This window comes from Ranitomeya variabilis, chromosome 4 (genome assembly GCF_051348905.1).
Source record: "Ranitomeya variabilis isolate aRanVar5 chromosome 4, aRanVar5.hap1, whole genome shotgun sequence".
NCBI lineage: Eukaryota > Metazoa > Chordata > Amphibia > Anura > Dendrobatidae > Ranitomeya > Ranitomeya variabilis.
This window is the reverse complement of record NC_135235.1, coordinates 767,876,919-767,895,179: the sequence shown is the minus strand read 5'-3', so window position 1 is coordinate 767,895,179 and position 18,261 is coordinate 767,876,919. Positions and strand designations below refer to the sequence as shown.

The 18,261-nt window shown below is 48.0% G+C and overlaps 1 protein-coding gene across 2 annotated transcripts in view; it reads right to left on the bottom strand.

Annotated features, from left to right (window-relative positions):
• LOC143766924 (uncharacterized) overlaps positions 1-18,261 on the bottom strand; it is a 98,334-nt gene that overhangs the window by 68,967 nt on the left and 11,106 nt on the right. Inside the window, exon 1 of one of the 2 annotated variants that reach the window (XM_077254927.1) lies at positions 12,695-12,754. The exons of the other annotated variant lie outside the window; for it this stretch is intronic. The gene's annotated coding sequence lies outside the window, so the exon portion shown is untranslated. Of the gene's footprint in view, positions 1-12,694; positions 12,755-18,261 lie in introns of those variants that run through there. 2 annotated transcript variants of the gene reach the window in all.

Here is an 18,261-nt window from a genome sequence, read left to right as displayed (position 1 = left end):
CCGCTGACATCCCCACTATCATCATGGGCGACTTCAACATCCCCATTGACACTTCCCTCTCAGCTGCCACTAAACTTCTATCTCTCACTTCCTTCTTCGGCCTCACTCAATGGTCTTCTGCAGCCACCCACAAAGACGGTCACACACTGGGACCTCATCTTCCCCCGCCTCTACTCCCTATCTAACCTCTCTAACTCACCTCTTCCTCTTTCTGACCACAACCTGCTCACATTCTCTTCCCTCTCCACTCCCTGTCTACAATCCCCACCCCACAAACTTGCACACCCTCGCAGAAATCTTAAACACCTTGATCTACACTCACTTTCTGAATCCCTCCTCCCTCTCACAGACATAAGCTCCCTACACAATGCGGATGACGCCGCCACTCTATACAACACCACAATAGCTGTAGCCTTGAAATCGGTTGCCCCTCTCACACATACCAAAGCTCACAAAATCAACAGACAGCCTTGGCACACCCACCTGACCAAAGAACTGAGGTGAGCTTCCAGGGCTGCAGAGCGGAGATGGAAAAGATCCCACTCCAATGAGCAGTTCATCGCATTCAAACAGTCCCTCACTACCTTCAAGACCACACTCGCCACAGCAAAACAAACCTACTTCTCATCTCTTATTTCCTCACTGTCCCACAACCCCAAACAGTTATTCAACACCTTCAATTCTCTCCTCCGCCCCCCAGCGCCTCCTCCCTCCCCACTCATCTCTGCTGAAGACTTTGCCTCATTTTTCAAGCAGAAGATTGAGAACATCAGAGACAGTTTCAGTCGACAACCCCCAGAACCCTTCCTCCCAACTACCCAGCCCTCCACCTCCAAAACCAACTTCTCCACCATTACAGAAGACAGACTCTCCACTCTACTCTCAAGATCGCATCTCACCACCTGTGCACTTGATCCAATCCCATCCCACTTCATCCCAAACCTCGCCACAGTCTTCATCCCAACCCTAACCCATCTCTTCAACCTATCACTAACAACTGGTGTTTTCCCCTCAAGCTTTTAACATGCCTCAATCACACCTATCCCCAAAAAGCCCTCTCTTGACCCATCCTCTGTATCTAGCCATCGCCCTATATCACTTCTCCCCTATGCCTCAAAACTACTGGAACAACACGTCCATCTTGAACTGTCCTCCCATCTCTCTTCTTGCTCCCTCTTTGACCGCTTACAATCTGGCTTCCGGTCACACCATTCCACTGAAACTGCCCTAACTAAGGTCACCAATGACCTATTAACCGCCAAGAGCAAGCGGCACTACTCTATCCTCCTCCTCCTGGACCTGTCCTCTGCCTTTGACACAGTGGACCATTCCCTGTTGCTGCAGACCCTCTCATCCCTTGGCATCACAGACGGCCCTATCCTGGATCTCATCATACCTAACAGACTGGACATTCAGCGTCTCCCACTCACACACCACCTCCTCACCTCGCCCCCTATCTGTCGGAGTCCCGCAAGGTTCAGTTCTAGGGCCCCTGCTCTTCTCCATTTACACCTTTGGCCTGGGACAGCTCATAGAATCTCACGGCTTTCAGTATCACCTCTATGCTGATGACACACAGATCTACATCTCTGGACCAGATATCACCACCCTTCTAGCCAGAATCCCTCAATGTCTATCTGCTATTTCATCCTTCTTCTCCGCTAAATTTCTGAAACTTAACATGGACAAAACAGAATTCATCATCTTTCCCCCATCTCACGCGACCTCCCCAACGAACCTATCCATTACAGTAAACGGCTGCCCACTCTCCACAGTCCCACAAGCCCACTGTCTTGGGGTAATCCTTGACACTGATTTCTCCTTCAAACCACATATCCAAACCCTTTCCACTTCCTGCCGCCTCCAACTCAAAAATATTTCACGGATCCGTACATTCCTAAACCAAGAATCTGCAAAAACCCTAGTCCATGCCCTCATCATCTCCCGCCTCGACTACTGTAACCTCCTGCTCTGTGGCCTCCCCTCTAACACTCTCGCACCCCTCCAATCTATTCTAAACTCTGCTGCCCGACTAATCCACCTGTCCCCCCGCTATTCCCCGGCCTCTCCCCTCTGTCAATCCCTTCACTGGCTCCCCATTACCCAGAGACTCCAGTACAAAAGCCTAACCATGACATACAAAGCCATCCACACCCTGTCTCCTCCATACATCTGTGACCTCGTCTCCCGGTACTTTCCTGCACGCAACCTCCGATCCTCACAAGATCTCCTTCTCTACTCCCCTCTTATCTCTTCACACAATCGCATACAAGATTTCTCTCGTGCATCCCCCCTACTCTGGAACTCTCTACCACAACATATCAGACTCTCGCCTACCATCGAAACCTTCAAAAAGAACCTGAAGACCCACCTCTTCCGACAAGCCTACAACCTGCAGTAACCACCAATCGACCAAACCGCTGCACGACCAGCTCTATCCTCACCTACTGTATTCTCACCCATCCCTTGTAGATTGTGAGCCCACGCGGGCAGGGTCCTCTCTCCTCCTGTTCCAGTTGTGACTTGTATTGTTCAAAATTATTGTACTTGTTTTTATTATGCACACCCCTCCTCACATGTAAAGCACCATGGAAAAAATGGCGCTATAATAATATATAATAATAATAATCTATGGATAGATGTAGATAGATATATGGATAGATATATCTATCTATCTATCCATATATCTATCTACATCTATCCATAGATAGATCTATAGATAGATATATGAATTGATATATCTATCTCATTCCTTCTATCTATCCCATATCTATCTATCTATCTATGTATACATAGATAGAAGGAATGAGATAGATATATAGATAGATCTACATATAGATAGATCTATAGATAGATTCAAACAAAAACCAGGCAGCACTCCATAGTTTCTCAATCAATTGTGCAGTGTTTAATTACACCCACATGTCTGTCCGACGTTTCGGCTCTAACTGAGCCTTTCTCAAGCCTGTGGATAGCCGGTGGACGGGCTTCCTGGAGGCTTTGCACCCAGAAGATAAGTTAAAGTGTTGTGCTGTTCCATTTTTTTACTATTAGATCTATAGATAGATAGATATATGAAGAGATACATCTATGTATCTATAGATATCTCTATGGATAGATATATATGTATAGATAGATATATCTATGGATAGATGTAGATAGATATATGGATAGATATATCTACAGTATAGACCAAAAGTTTGGACACAGCTTCTCATTTAAAGATTTTCCTGTATTTTCATGACTATGAAAATTGTAAATTCACACTGAAGGCATCAAAACTATGAATTAACACATGTGGAATTATATACTTAACAATAAAGTGTGAAACAACTGAAAATATGTCTTATATTCTAGGTTCTTCAAAGTAGCCACCTTTTGCTTTGATGAATGCTTTGCACACTCTTGGCATTCTCTTGATGAGCTTCAAGAGGTAGTCACCGGAAATGGTCTTCCAACAATCTTGAAGGAGTTCCCAGAGATGCTTAGCACTTGTTGGCCCTTTTGCCTTCTTTCTGCGGTCCAGCTCACCCCAAACCATCTCGATTGGGTTCAGGTCTGGTGACTGTGGAGGCCAGGTCATCTGGCGTAGCACCCCATCACTCTCCTTCTTGGTCAAATAGCCCTTACACAGCCTGGAGGTGTGTTTGGGGTCATTGTAATGTTGAAAAATAAATGATGGTCCAACTAAACGCAAACCGGATGGAATAGCATGCCGCTGCAAGATGCTGTGGTAGCCATGCTGGTTCAGTATGCCTTCAATTTTGAATAAATCCCCAACAGTGTCACCAGCAAAGCACTTCCACATCATTACACCTACTCCTACATGCTTCACGGTGGGAACCATACATGTAGAGTCCATCCGTTCACCTTTTCTGCGTCGCACAAAGACAGGGTGGTTGGAACCAAAGATCTCAAATTTGGACTCATCAGACCAAAGCACAGATTTCCACTGGTCTAATGTCCATTCCTTGTGTTCTTTAGCCCAAACAAGTCTTTTCTGCTTGTTGCCTGTCCTTAGCAGTGGTCTCCTATGTTGTGATCCAGTGACCTTGGAGCAGCATGAGACTTTCTCTGGAGAAGTGGAATCTGTACTGACCGCAAACCCTGAACTTAACACCGCAACTAGAAGTAGCCGTGGGGTGTACCTAACACATCCTAGACACCTCGACACAGCCGGAGGACTAAATACCCCTATAGATGGAAATGGGAATTCTATCTTGCCTCAGAGCAGAGCCCCAAAGGATAGGCAGCCCTGTTGTGATTTTGCTTTTTGCTCCCTCTAGTGGTCATTAGTGATTTGACTCTGGAGCGTCTGTCTTTTCCTATATCCTCACCTGGGCCGTTAGTTCAGGGGCGTTGCTATATAAGCTCCCTGGACCTTCAGTTCAATGCCTGGCATCGTTGAAATCAGAGCTAATCTGTTGTGCTCTTGTCCTCTGATCCTGGTTCCTGTTTTTCAAGCTAAGTCTGCTTCTTTGCTTTTTGCTTTTGTTTTGTTTGGTATTTTTGTCCAGCTTGTTCCTATCTGTATCCTGACCTTTGCTGGAAGCTCTAGGGGGCTGGTGTTCTCCCCCCGGACCGTTAGACGGTTCGGGGGTTCTTGAATCTCCAGCGTGGATTTTTATAGGGTTTTTGTTGACCAGATAAGTTATCTTGCTTTATTCTGCTATTAGTAAGCTGGCCTCTCTTTGCTGAACCTGGTTCATTTCTGTGTTTGTCATTTCCTCTTACCTCACCGTTATTATTTGTGGGGGGCTTGTATCTTGCTTTGGGGTCCCTTTCTCTGGAGGCAAGAGAGGTCTTTGTTTTCTTCTCCTAGGGGTAGTTAGATTCTCCGGCTGGCGCGAGTCATCTAGCGATCACCGTAGGCATGATCCCCGGCTACTTCTAGTGTTGGCGTTAGGAGTAGCTATTTGGTCAACCCAGTTACCACAGCCCTATGAGCTGGATTTTTGTATCTTGCAGACTTACACGTTCCTCTGAGACCCTGTCCACTGGGGTCATAACAGTATGCCAGGCCAGTATTAAATGTTTAATGCATTGCAGAAGTGGGATTATAAGAAAGAAAATTTTGAGTTTTTTTTTTCCCTCTCTCATTTTTTTTTTTTTCTTTTCCCCTTTACCTCAGAGTGGCTTAAGCTTGCTGCAGACATGAATGTCCAGACCTTGATTACAAGTGTGGACCAGCTTGCTGCTCGTGTGCAGGGTATACAAGATTATGTTACCAGAAATCCTAGGTCTGAACCCAAGATTCCGATTCCTGAACTGTTTTCAGGAGACCGATTTAAGTTTAGGAATTTCAGGAATAATTGTAAATTATTTTTGTCCCTGAAACCTTGTTCGTCTGGAGACTCTGCTCAACAAGTAAAAATTGTTATTTCATTCTTACGGGGTGACCCTCAGGATTGGGCTTTTTCGTTGGCGCCAGGAGATCCGGCATTGGCTGATATTGATGCGTTTTTTCTGGCGCTCGGTTTACTTTATGAGGAACCCAATCTTGAGATTCAGGCAGAGAAAGCCTTGCTGGCTATGTCTCAGGGCCAGGACGAGGCAGAGGTGTATTGCCAAAAATTTCGGAAATGGTCCGTGCTGACACATTGGAACGAGTGTGCACTGGCCGCTAATTTTAGAAATGGCCTTTCTGAGGCCATTAAGAATGTTATGGTGGGTTTTCCCATTCCCACAGGTCTGAATGATACCATGTCCCTGGCTAATCAAATTGACCGGCGGTTGCGGGAGCGCAAAACCGCAAATTCCCTCATGGTGTTGTCTGAACGGACACCTGATTTGATGCAATGTGATAGAATCCTGACTAGAAATGAGAGGAAAATTCATAGACGCCGGAATGGCTTGTGCTACTACTGTGGTGATTCTACACATGTTATCTCAGCATGCTCTAAACGTATATCTAAGGTTGTTAGTCCTGTCACCGTTGGTAATTTGCATCCTAAGTTTATTCTGTCTGTAACTTTGATTTGCTCACTGTCATCTTATCCTGTCATGGCGTTTGTAGATTCAGGTGCTGCCCTGAGTCTTATGGATCTCTCATTTGCTAAGCGCTGTGGTTTTATTCTTGAACCATTAGAAAATCCTATCCCTCTTAGGGGTATTGATGCTACGCCATTGGCAGAAAATAAGCCGCAGTATTGGACACAGGTTACCATGTGCATGACTCCTGAACACCGCGAGGTGATACGTTTTCTCGTTCTACATAAAATGCATGATTTGGTTGTTTTGGGGCTGCCATGGTTACAGACCCATAATCCAGTCCTTGACTGGAAGGCTATGTCAGTGTCTAGTTGGGGCTGTCGTGGTATTCATGAGGATTCCCTGCCTGTGTCTATTGCTTCTTCTACGCCTTCGGAAGTTCCGGAGTACTTGTCTGATTATCAGGATGTCTTTAGCGAGTCCAGGTCCAGTGCATTGCCTACTCATAGGGAATGTGACTGTGCAATAGATTTGATTCCAGGCAGTAAGTTTCCTAAGGGAAGACTGTTTAATCTGTCGATACCTGAACATACCGCTATGCGTTCATATATCAAGGAGTCTCTGGAGAAAGGACACATCCGTCCGTCTTCTTCCCCTCTTGGTGCGGGATTCTTTTTTGTGGCTAAAAAGGACGGATCTTTGAGGCCTTGTATTGACTATCGGCTTTTAAATAAGATCACTGTCAAATTTCAGTATCCTTTGCCGCTGTTGTCTGACTTGTTTGCCCGGATTAAAGGTGCCAAGTGGTTTACCAAGGTAGACCTTCGTGGTGCGTACAACCTTGTGCGCATTAAGCAAGGGGATGAATGGAAAACCGCATTCAATACGCCCGAAGGTCATTTTGAGTACTTGGTGATGCCTTTTGGGCTCTCTAATGCCCCTTCAGTTTTTCAGTCCTTTATGCATGACATTTTCCGGAACTATCTGGATAAATTTCTGATCGTTTATCTGGATGATATTCTGGTTTTTTCTGATAATTGGGACTCGCATGTGGAGCAGGTCAGGATGGTCTTTAAAATTTTGCGTGAAAATTCTTTGTTTGTCAAGGGCTCAAAGTGTCTTTTTGGTGTACAGAAGGTTCCCTTTTTGGGGTTCATTTTTTCCCCTTCTGCTGTGGAGATGGACCCAGTCAAGGTCCGAGCTATTCTTGATTGGACTCAGCCCTCGTCAGTTAAGAGTCTTCAGAAGTTCTTGGGTTTCGCTAACTTCTACCGTCGTTTTATCGCTAACTTTTCTAGCATTGTGAAACCTTTGACGGATATGACCAAGAAGGGCTCCGATGTGGTTAATTGGGCTCCTGCTGCCGTGGAGGCTTTCCAGGAGTTGAAACGTCGGTTTACTTCGGCGCCTGTTTTGTGCCAGCCTGATGTCTCGCTTCCCTTTCAAGTTGAGGTGGATGCTTCAGAGATTGGAGCAGGGGCCGTTTTGTCGCAGAGAGGCCCTGGTTGCTCTGTTATGAGACCTTGCGCCTTTTTCTCTAGGAAGTTTTCGCCTGCGGAGCGAAATTATGATGTGGGCAATCGGGAGTTGTTGGCCATGAAATGGGCATTTGAGGAGTGGCGTCATTGGCTCGAGGGTGCTAAGCATCGTGTGGTGGTCTTGACTGATCACAAAAATCTGATGTATCTCGAGTCTGCTAAACGCCTGAATCCTAGACAGGCCCGCTGGTCATTGTTTTTCTCCCGTTTTGACTTTGTTGTCTCGTATTTACCAGGTTCAAAGAATGTGAAGGCCGATGCTCTTTCCAGGAGCTTTGTGCCTGATGCTCCTGGAGTCGCTGAACCTGTTGGTATTCTTAAGGATGGTATTATCTTGTCAGCTATTTCTCCAGATCTGCGACGTGTGTTGCAGAGATTTCAGGCTGATAGGCCTGATTCTTGTCCACCTGACAGACTGTTTGTGCCTGATAAGTGGACCAGCAGAGTCATTTCCGAGGTTCATTCCTCGGTGTTGGCAGGTCACCCAGGAATTTTTGGCACCAGAGATCTGGTGGCCAGATCCTTTTGGTGGCCTTCCTTGTCTAGGGATGTGCGGTCATTTGTACAGTCCTGTGGGACTTGTGCTCGAGCTAAGCCTTGCTGTTCTCGTGCCAGCGGGTTGCTCTTGCCCTTGCCTGTCCCTAAGAGACCTTGGACACATATCTCCATGGATTTCATTTCTGATCTTCCGGTGTCTCAGGGCATGTCTGTTATCTGGGTGATATGTGATCGCTTCTCCAAGATGGTCCATTTGGTTCCTTTGCCTAAACTGCCTTCCTCTTCCGATCTGGTTCCTGTGTTTTTCCAGAACGTGGTTCGTTTGCACGGCATCCCTGAGAATATTGTGTCAGACAGAGGATCCCAGTTCGTTTCCAGATTCTGGCGATCCTTTTGTAGTAGGATGGGCATTGACTTGTCGTTTTCGTCTGCTTTCCATCCTCAGACTAATGGACAGACGGAGCAAACTAATCAGACTTTAGAGGCTTATTTGAGGTGTTTTGTCTCTGCTGATCAGGACGATTGGGTGACCTTCTTGCCGTTAGCTGAGTTTGCCCTTAATAATCGGGCTAGTTCCGCCACCTTGGTTTCGCCGTTTTTCTGCAACTCTGGTTTCCACCCTCGTTTTTCTTCGGGTCATGTGGAACCTTCTGACTGCCCTGGGGTGGATTCTGTGGTGGATAGGTTGCGGCGGCACGTTGTGCCTGCGGTTCCTTCTGCTGAGCCTCCTGCTCCGGTGTTGGTTGAGGGCGAGTTGGAGTACGTGGTGGAGAAGATCTTGGATTCTCGTCTCTCCAGGCGGAGGCTTCAGTACCTGGTCAAGTGGAAGGGCTATGGTCAGGAAGATAATTCCTGGGTGGTCGCCTCTGATGTTCATGCGGCCGATTTAGTTCGTGCCTTTCACGCCGCTCATCCTGATCGCCCTGGTGTTCGTGGTGAGGGTTCGGTGACCCCTCACTAAGGGGGGGGTACTGTTGTGATTTTGCTTTTTGCTCCCTCTAGTGGTCATTAGTGATTTGAGCGTCTGTCTTTTCCTATATCCTCACCTGGGCCGTTAGTTCAGGGGCGTTGCTATATAAGCTCCCTGGACCTTCAGTTCAATGCCTGGCATCGTTGAAATCAGAGCTAATCTGTTGTGCTCTTGTCCTCTGATCCTGGTTCCTGTTTTTCAAGCTAAGTCTGCTTCTTTGCTTTTTGCTTTTGTTTTGTTTGGTATTTTTGTCCAGCTTGTTCCTATCTGTATCCTGACCTTTGCTGGAAGCTCTAGGGGGTTGGTGTTCTCCCCCCGGACCGTTAGACGGTTCGGGGGTTCTTGAATCTCCAGCGTGGATTTTTATAGGGTTTTTGTTGACCAGATAAGTTATCTTGCTTTATTCTGCTATTAGTAAGCTGGCCTCTCTTTGCTGAACCTGGTTCATTTCTGTGTTTGTCATTTCCTCTTACCTCACCGTTATTATTTGTGGGGGGCTTGTATCTTGCTTTGGGGTCCCTTTCTCTGGAGGCAAGAGAGGTCTTTGTTTTCTTCTCCTAGGGGTAGTTAGATTCTCCGGCTGGCGCGAGTCATCTAGCGATCACCGTAGGCATGATCCCCGGCTACTTCTAGTGTTGGCGTTAGGAGTAGCTATTTGGTCAACCCAGTTACCACAGCCCTATGAGCTGGATTTTTGTATCTTGCAGACTTACACGTTCCTCTGAGACCCTGTCCACTGGGGTCATAACACAGCCCCCCACAAATATTGACTGTGAGTATAAGAGTAAAAACACACGCAGGCAGAAAAACAGGATTTAGCAAAAGAGGCACCTCTAGCTAAATAGTAAGGATAGGACAGAGTACTAAGCGGTCAGTATTAAAACCCTAAAAATACCACAGCAGATAATACAAAAATTCCACATCTAACTAAAGACATGGAATGTATATCTGCATCTCCTGTGAATCCAACATGACTGAAGAAATCCAAACACAGTCTAAGCTGGACAAGAAAAAACAATGAATAGCTCTGAATTGTAAAGCACACAGCATATGTGCTTAAGAAAAATAAACCAGACACTTATCTTGGCTGAATTGGCAGCAGGGCAGGAGGAACCAGACAGAGATGCAAAACCTCCAAGAACAATGGACAACTGGCAAGGACTAATGAATCCTGCTGTCATGGTTCCCAATGGCAGGGACATAGGCAAAAACAGGACTAGCTCTAGGAAGATGGAATCTAAGCTGACCGCGATGCTGAACCTCACGCACAACTACCAGTGGCCGGGGAACGTACCTGCGTTTTATCCCTAGACGTCTCGCACCAGCCGGAGATCTAGCTACCCCTAGGAGAGGAAACACAGACCTGGCTTGCCTCCAGAGAAAACCCCAAAGTGATAGTAGCCCCCAACATATAATGACGGTTAGTTAAGAGGAAAACACATACGCAGGATGAATACAGGTTCAGCAAAGAGAGGCCCACTAACTAGATAGCAGAAAATACAAAAGTGGACTTCGCGGTCAACTCAAAACCCTACAAAATACCATCCTGAAATGACTTTAAACTCCGGTATCAACTCATGACACTGGAGTGGTCATTTCAGTTCACTAGAGCTTCCAGCAGCAAGATTCATATAAATGCACGCTGGACAAAAGTTTCACAAAAGGTACAGATGATCCAACTTATCTGAATCAGCAGACTTGGAGCAGGTAGCAAGTAACAGAGGAGCTCTGGTAACATTGATAGCCGGCAAGTAAATGACTGAGAAGCCAGACTATACAGGAAACTCCCATTTCCTGATGGGAACAGGTGCACTGGAGATAAAAGACAGAAGTCAACCAGAACCACCAGTAGCCACCAGAGGGAGCCCACAAACAGAATTCACAACACCTGCACCCTTAAATATCCCAGTCAGAGCTGCAATCAGCAGAGACACCTGCCCAAGATTGCAACCCAGGGACAACTGCATTACCACCAACAACCACCGGAGGGAACCCAAGAGCAGAACTCACAACAGTACCCCCCCTTGAGGAGGGGTCACCGAACCCTCACCAGATCCCCCAGGCCGATCAGGACGAGCCAGATGAAAGGCACGGACCAAATCAGCAGCATGGACATCAGAGGCAAAAACCCAAGAATTATCCTCCTGGCCATAACCCTTCCATTTGACAAGGTACTGAAGCCTCCGCCTCGAAAAGCGAGAATCCAAAATCTTCTCAACCACATACTCCAACTCCCCATCAACCAACACCAGGGCCGGAGGATCAATGGAGGGAACAACGGGCACCACATATTTCCGCAATAAAGATCTATGGAAGACATTATGGATAGCAAAAGAGGCCGGAAGGGCCAATCGAAAAGACACCGGATTAATAATCTCAGAAATCCTATAAGGACCAATAAACCGAGGCTTAAACTTAGGGGAAGAAACCTTTATAGGAACATGACAGGAAGACAACCAGACCAGATCCCCAACCCGAAGCCGGGAACCAACACACCGACGACGGTTAGCAAAACGATGAGCCTCCTCCTGAGATAACACCAAATTGTCTACCACATGAGCCCAAATCTGCTGCAACCTGTCAACCACAGAATCCACACCAGGACAGTCAGAAGGCTCAACCTGCCCCGAAAAAAAACGAGGATGAAAATCAAAATTACAAAAGAAGGGCGAAACCAAGGTAGCCGAACTAGCCCTATTATTAAGGGCAAACTCGGCCAATGGCAAGAAAGCCACCCAATCATCCTGATCAGCAGACACAAAGCATCTCAAATAAGTTTCCAAAGTCTGATTAGTTCGCTCGGTCTGGCCATTTGTCTGAGGATGAAATGCGGAAGAAAAAGACAAATCAATGCCCAGCCTAGCACAAAAGGCCCGCCAAAACCTAGAAACAAACTGGGAACCTCTGTCGGACACAATATTCTCCGGAGTACCATGCAAACGAACCACATGCTGAAAAAACAAAGGAACCAAATCAGAAGAGGAAGGCAATTTAGGCAAAGGCACCAAATGAACCATCTTAGAGAACCGGTCACAAACAACCCAGATAACAGACATCTTCTGGGAAACCGGAAGATCCGAAATAAAATCCATAGAAATAAGCGTCCAGGGCCTCTCAGGGACCGGCAAAGGCAAAAGCAACCCACTAGCACGGGAACAACAAGGCTTGACCCGCGCACAAGTCCCACAGGACTGCACAAAAGAACGCACATCCCGTGACAAAGAAGGCCACCAAAAGGACCTACCAATCAAATCTCTGGTACCAAAAATACCAGGATGGCCAGCCAACACGGAACAATGAATCTCAGAAATCACTCTACTAGTCCATCTATCAGGAACAAACAGTTTCCCCACTGGACAGCGGTCAGGTTTATCAGCCTGAAATTCCTGAAGAACCCGTCGTAAATCAGGGGAAATGGCAGAAAGGACCACCCCTTCTTTCAGAATGCCGACCGGTTCAAGGACCTCAGGAGAGTCAGCCAAAAAACTCCTAGAGAGGGCATCAGCCTTAATATTCTTAGAACCTGGAAGATACGAGACCACGAAATCAAAACGGGAAAAAAACAAAGACCATCGAGCCTGTCTAGGATTCAGCCATCTGGCAGACTCGAGGTAAATCAGATTTTTATGATCGGTCAAGACCACAATACGGTGCTTAGCTCCCTCAAGCCAATGTCGCCACTCCTCAAACGCCCACTTCATAGCCAACAACTCCCGATTGCCGACATCATAATTGCGTTCAGCAGGCGAAAACTTACGGGAAAAGAAGGCACACGGTTTCATCAAGGAACCAGCAGGATCCTTCTGAGACAAAACGGCCCCTGCCCCAATCTCAGAAGCGTCAACCTCAACCTGAAACAGAAGAGAAACATCCGGTTGACGCAACACCGGGGCAGAAGTAAATCGGCGTTTAAGCTCTGTAAGAGTCATGTCGGTCTGGTAGTCGGGGGCAGGTATATCTCGCCCAGGTACTTGTCCTATGTGAATTAGGCCACTCAGTATTTTCAGGATACTCAGGGGTTAATAAGTGTAGGAATAAAGGATGACCAGCTGGGGGTTTTCAGCGTCAGCCTGGGGCACACAGAATGCCTGTCTGTGTGAGACAAACGTGAGAGCTGTGCTCATGATCTGTGTAATGTTAGCTGGGAGGGAGAAGCCCCCCCCAGTTGTTAGATAGCAACGTATTTGTTTAGTTAGCGCCGGACAGGCTAGGATTTATTTTTATGTTTTGTTTTCTGTATTTGCTTTCACTTTAATAAACCTGACCTGAGGTCAGTCAACTTGGAAACCTGCAGTCGCCTCAGAGTTCAATGCACAAACCACGTGACCTTTGACCCCAGCAAAGGCGATCCCGGAGTGTTTTGTCACATTGTGGTGGAGAATGCGGGCAACGCGTGGCACAGGCGACAGTATGGAAGACGTGGTGAAAGCCCTAGTACAGTCCACTGCCGTACAGCAGCAGGCCACTGCCGCACAGCATGAAGCTAATCGCTTGATGGCCACATAGCTGAAGGAGTTAGTGGACATGACGGCTGCAGACCACCACCTTCTCCAACAGGTGGCGCAGCGCCTGGTGAGCATGCCTGAGGTGGACCCGGAAGCAGAGTCCAGAAGGATCCATGTGAGTCGATACTGGCAAAAGTTGACCGCAGAAGATGACGTCGAGGCGTACCTGACAACGTTTGAGCGGACGGCGTTGAGGGAGAAGTGGCCGAAGGCACGATGGGCCGATTTGATTGCTCCGTTTCTCTCCGGCGAGGCCCAAAAAGCTTACCATGACTTAGACCCGGAAGTCGCTCAGGACTTTGAGAAGCTGAAAATTGAGATCCTGGCCCGGCTAGGTGTGACGACGGCTGTCCGTGCACAGAGGGTCCATCAGTGGACATACCAGCCAGATAAACCGCCGCGGTCACAGATGTTCGACCTGATCTACTTGACAAAGAAATGGCTGCAACCCGAGGTACTGACAACCCCAGAAGTAATCCAGCGGGTTGTCCTGGACAAGTATCTGAGAGTACTACCTCCAGCGCTGAAAAGGTGGGTAAGCCAAGGAAATCCCACGACAGCGGATCAACTTGTGGAGTTGGTCGAGCGTTATTCCGTGGCAGAAGGACTTCCCGACGAAACCGCTAGCACCCGGTCTGTGCCTTCTCCTCGTGGAACCGGTAAGACTGTTCCAGCGACTACGGGTGAAGGAAAATCGCCAAAAACTGTGGGGGAGGAACCCGGGACTGCTCGCACTCCGAGACCGAGAGTATGGGACGGTGGTCTCAGTAGGGGGCCTGTTAGGTGTTTCCGTTGCCGTGAGAAGGGCCATGTTTCTGCGAACTGTCCTGTTACCACTGAACCCATGCAGTGCGATGTTATAGACTCTAAGAAACGCATGTCTTTGGTTACACGTCTGGTGAATGTGAATGCGGGTCAAAATGATATAGCAAAACACCTGTGTGAATTATCTGTTGATGGGAAAAGTGTTGTGGCGTTACTAGACTCTGGTAGTGTGGTGACTCTGGTGAAAGCTAGTCTGGTGGCACTTCCGTCTGGTTCGTCTGACAAATTCTCTGTAACGTGTGTGCATGGTGACACCTGCTCGTACCTAACAGCGGTTATACCGATTTCCACTCCCTATGGGTCTGTGCAACACAAAGTGGGACTCGTTCCCGCATTGTTACATGATATAATCCTGGGTAGGGATTTCCCCCATTTCTGGCAGTTATGGGAGAATCAGTTGCTCCTTCACGGTAGCTGTGAACCTTCCCCCATGCCATCTGGAGGTCCCGAGTTCCTAGACGAGACCCCACAGGAAGATGTTGCTGGGGAGGTTATTGAACCCAACCCTCAGTACCCCTTCTCCGTTATGGCGGGGGAAACGGAGGAAACTGAAGAAACTGAGGAAACTGAGGAAACTCAGCGAGGGGCGGAGGCAGACGGCCATCCAGCACCCTGCCTGCCAGATTTGGGAGTTCAGTTGCATGACTTCCACAGCGAACAAATGAAAGATCCTACCCTGACTCAGGCTAGGAAAAATGTAAAAGTGATAGATAGCGTACCCGTAGAACCTGACACTAGGCTAGCGTACCCGTACATGGTCCTTGAAAATGATTTACTCTACCAGGTAGAAAAAAAGGGGAAGACACTGTGCAACAGTTAGTGGTACCCAAATCTTATCGGCGGAAGGTACTGGACCTGGCCCACGGACATATAATGGGGGGACATCTGGGGGTACAAAAAACCACAGAAAGGATATTGCATTGTTTTGTGTGGCCTGGAATACACAATGATGTGCGTAACTATTGTGAGTCCTGTCCAGAGTGCCAAATCTCGGCACCTAAACCTCGGTTCTGTAGCCCTTTGGTACCCCTCCCTATCATTGGAGTCCCTTTTGAGAGAATTGGGATGGATCTGGTTGGGCCCCTTCCCCGGTCCGCACGTGGGCACCAACATATCCTCGTCATCATGGACTATGCCACTCGTTACCCAGAAGCCATCCCTTTGCGTAACACTGCTACCAAAACGATCGCCAAAGAGTTGGTACAAGTGTTTAGTCGGGTGGGAATTCCAAAACAGATACTCACTGACCAGGGGACTCCCTTTATGTCAAGGGTGATGAAGGAGCTCTGCAGACTCTTGCAAAAAGACCAGTTGCGTACGTCTGTCTATCACCCTCAAACAGATGGCCTGGTTGAGCGGTTCAATAAAACCTTAAAACAGATGCTCCGGAAGGCGATAGACAAAGATGGGAAGAACTGGGATTACTTGTTACCCTATTTGCTGTTTGCCATTAGGGAAGTTCCCCAGTCTTCCACAGGATTCTCGCCTTTCGAGCTATTATACGCCCGTCGTCCCCGTGGACTGTTGGACGTCGCAAAAGAAACCTGGGAAGGTCAAGTCACTCCCTTTAAAACGGTGATAGACCATGTAACGCAAATGCAGGACCGTATTGCTGCTGTCATGCCCCTTGTTAGGGAACATATGTTACAGGCCCAGGGAGCCCAGAGGCAAAGTTATGATAGAGGCGTCAAGGTCCGTACGTTTGCACCCGGGGATAGGGTGTTGATCCTAATTCCTACGGTGGATAGTAAATTTCTGGCGAAATGGCAGGGCCCCTTTGAGGTCGTAGAACGAGTTGGTGAAGTTAACTATTTATAAAGTGCACCAGCCTGGTAAGAGAAAACCAGAACAGATTTATCATGTGAATCTGATAAAACCCTGGAAAGACCGCGCTGCCCTAACAGCGGATCTGCCCCGTCCGGTTTGCTCACCGACCGTACCGGAGGTGCAGATTGCCGAGACTCTCTCTGAACGACAAAAATCTGAGGTTAAGCAGTTTTTGTTACAGAACCAACAGTTTTTCTCGGAAAAACCTGGCCAGACTAGACTAGTGAAACATGAGATTGTCACAGAGCCTGGTGTCACAGTTCATGTGAAGCCATACCGGATTCCGGAAGCACGCCGTGAAGCCGTCTCCCGGGAGGTGAAGGCAATGTTGGACTTAGGAGTCATTGAAGAGTCGCACAGCGCCTGGTCCAGTCCAATCGTGTTGATACCTAAACCGGATGGCTCTATACGGTTTTGCAATGACTTTAGGAAACTGAATGCGGTTTCTAAATTTGATGCGTACCCTATGCCCCGGGTCGATGAGTTGATCGACCGGCTTGGTAAAGCCCAATATATTACGACCCTGGATCTAACAAAGGGGTACTGGCAGATCCCTCTGGCCGAGGCGGCCAGAGAGAAGACGGCATTTGCTACACCGGAAGGGCTGTTCCAGTATATCTACATGCCGTTTGGACTTCACGGAGCCCCAGCAACGTTCCAGAGATTGATGGATCGAGTCTTGAGGCCCCACAGGCAGTACGCTTCTGCCTACCTAGACGACATCATAATTTACAGCATGGACTGGGAAGCTCACCTCCGGAAGGTACAGGCGGTGATTGATGACCTGAGAGACGCAGGCTTAACGGCGAATCCCAAGAAATGTCACATCGGCCTTGAAGAAGCCCGATACTTGGGCTACGTGATTGGCAGAGGAGTGGTTAAACCCCAGATCGACAAAATACAGGCAATTCAGGGCTGGTCGCAACCAGTGAATAAGAAACAAGTTCAAGCTTTCCTGGGCATTGCCGGCTATTATCGCCGGTTCATACCCAACCCAACTTTGCGGCCATGGCTACCCCCTTGACGGATCTTACCAAAGGGAGGGATTCCATCATGGTAAAATGGACCTCAGCGGCTGAAGAGGCCTTCCACAGTCTAAAACGGGCTTTGTGCTCTCAGCCCGTACTAGTGACTCCTGATTTCAGCAGCGAATTTGTGGTGCAAACTGATGCTTCTGATACTGGTGTCGGAGCTGTACTTTCCCAGGTAAGGGACGGAGTCGAACACCCGGTCCTCTACCTCAGTCGGAAACTGAATGTACATGAGCAGAGGTATGTCGTGGTTGAAAAAGAGTGCCTAGCCATCAAATGGGCTCTCGACTCCCTCAAATATTACTTGGCAGGTAGGAAGTTTAGGCTGGTCACGGACCATGCCCCTCTCAAGTGGATGCACCTCCACAAGGACCGTAATAGTCGGGTAACCCAGTGGTTCCTTGCCCTGCAGGCTTACTCTTTCACGGTGGAGCACCGCCCCGGGGTGCAGATGGGGAACGCTGATGCCCTGTCCCGAGTACACTGTTTCGAGAGTATTCTTGCTCGACCTGAGTGGTCTGAGCAGGGGGGGAGGATATGTAAGAGTCATGTTGGTCTGGTAGTCGGGGGCAGGTATATCTCGCCCAGGTACTTGTCCTATGTGAATTAGGCCGCTCAGTATTTTCAGGATACTCAGGGGTTAATAAGTGTAGGAATAAAGGATGACCAGCTGGGGGTTTTCAGCGTCAGCCTGGCGCACACAGAATGCCTGTCTGTGTGAGACACACGTGAGTGAGAGCTGTGCTCATGATCTGTGTAATGTTAGCTGGGAGGGAGAAGCCCCCCCAGTTGTTAGATAGCAACATATTTGTTTAGTTAGCGCCGGACAGGCTAGGATTTATTTTTATGTTTTGTTTTCTGTATTTGCTTTCACTTTAATAAACCTGACCCTAGGTCAGTCAACTTGGAAACCTGCTGTCGCCTCAGAGTTCAATGCACAAACCACGTGACCTTTGACCCCAGCAAAGGCGATCCCGGAGTGTTTTGTCACAGCTCCTGAAAGGCAGAGACAGCCGCAGAGGACCAATTCGTCACATCAGCTTCTTGATTCTTGGTCAGTCATACTACATTATGCATTGATCATATCAACCTGCTTCTTATTTGGTTTTACTTCTACTCTCTCACAACTCGCCCGC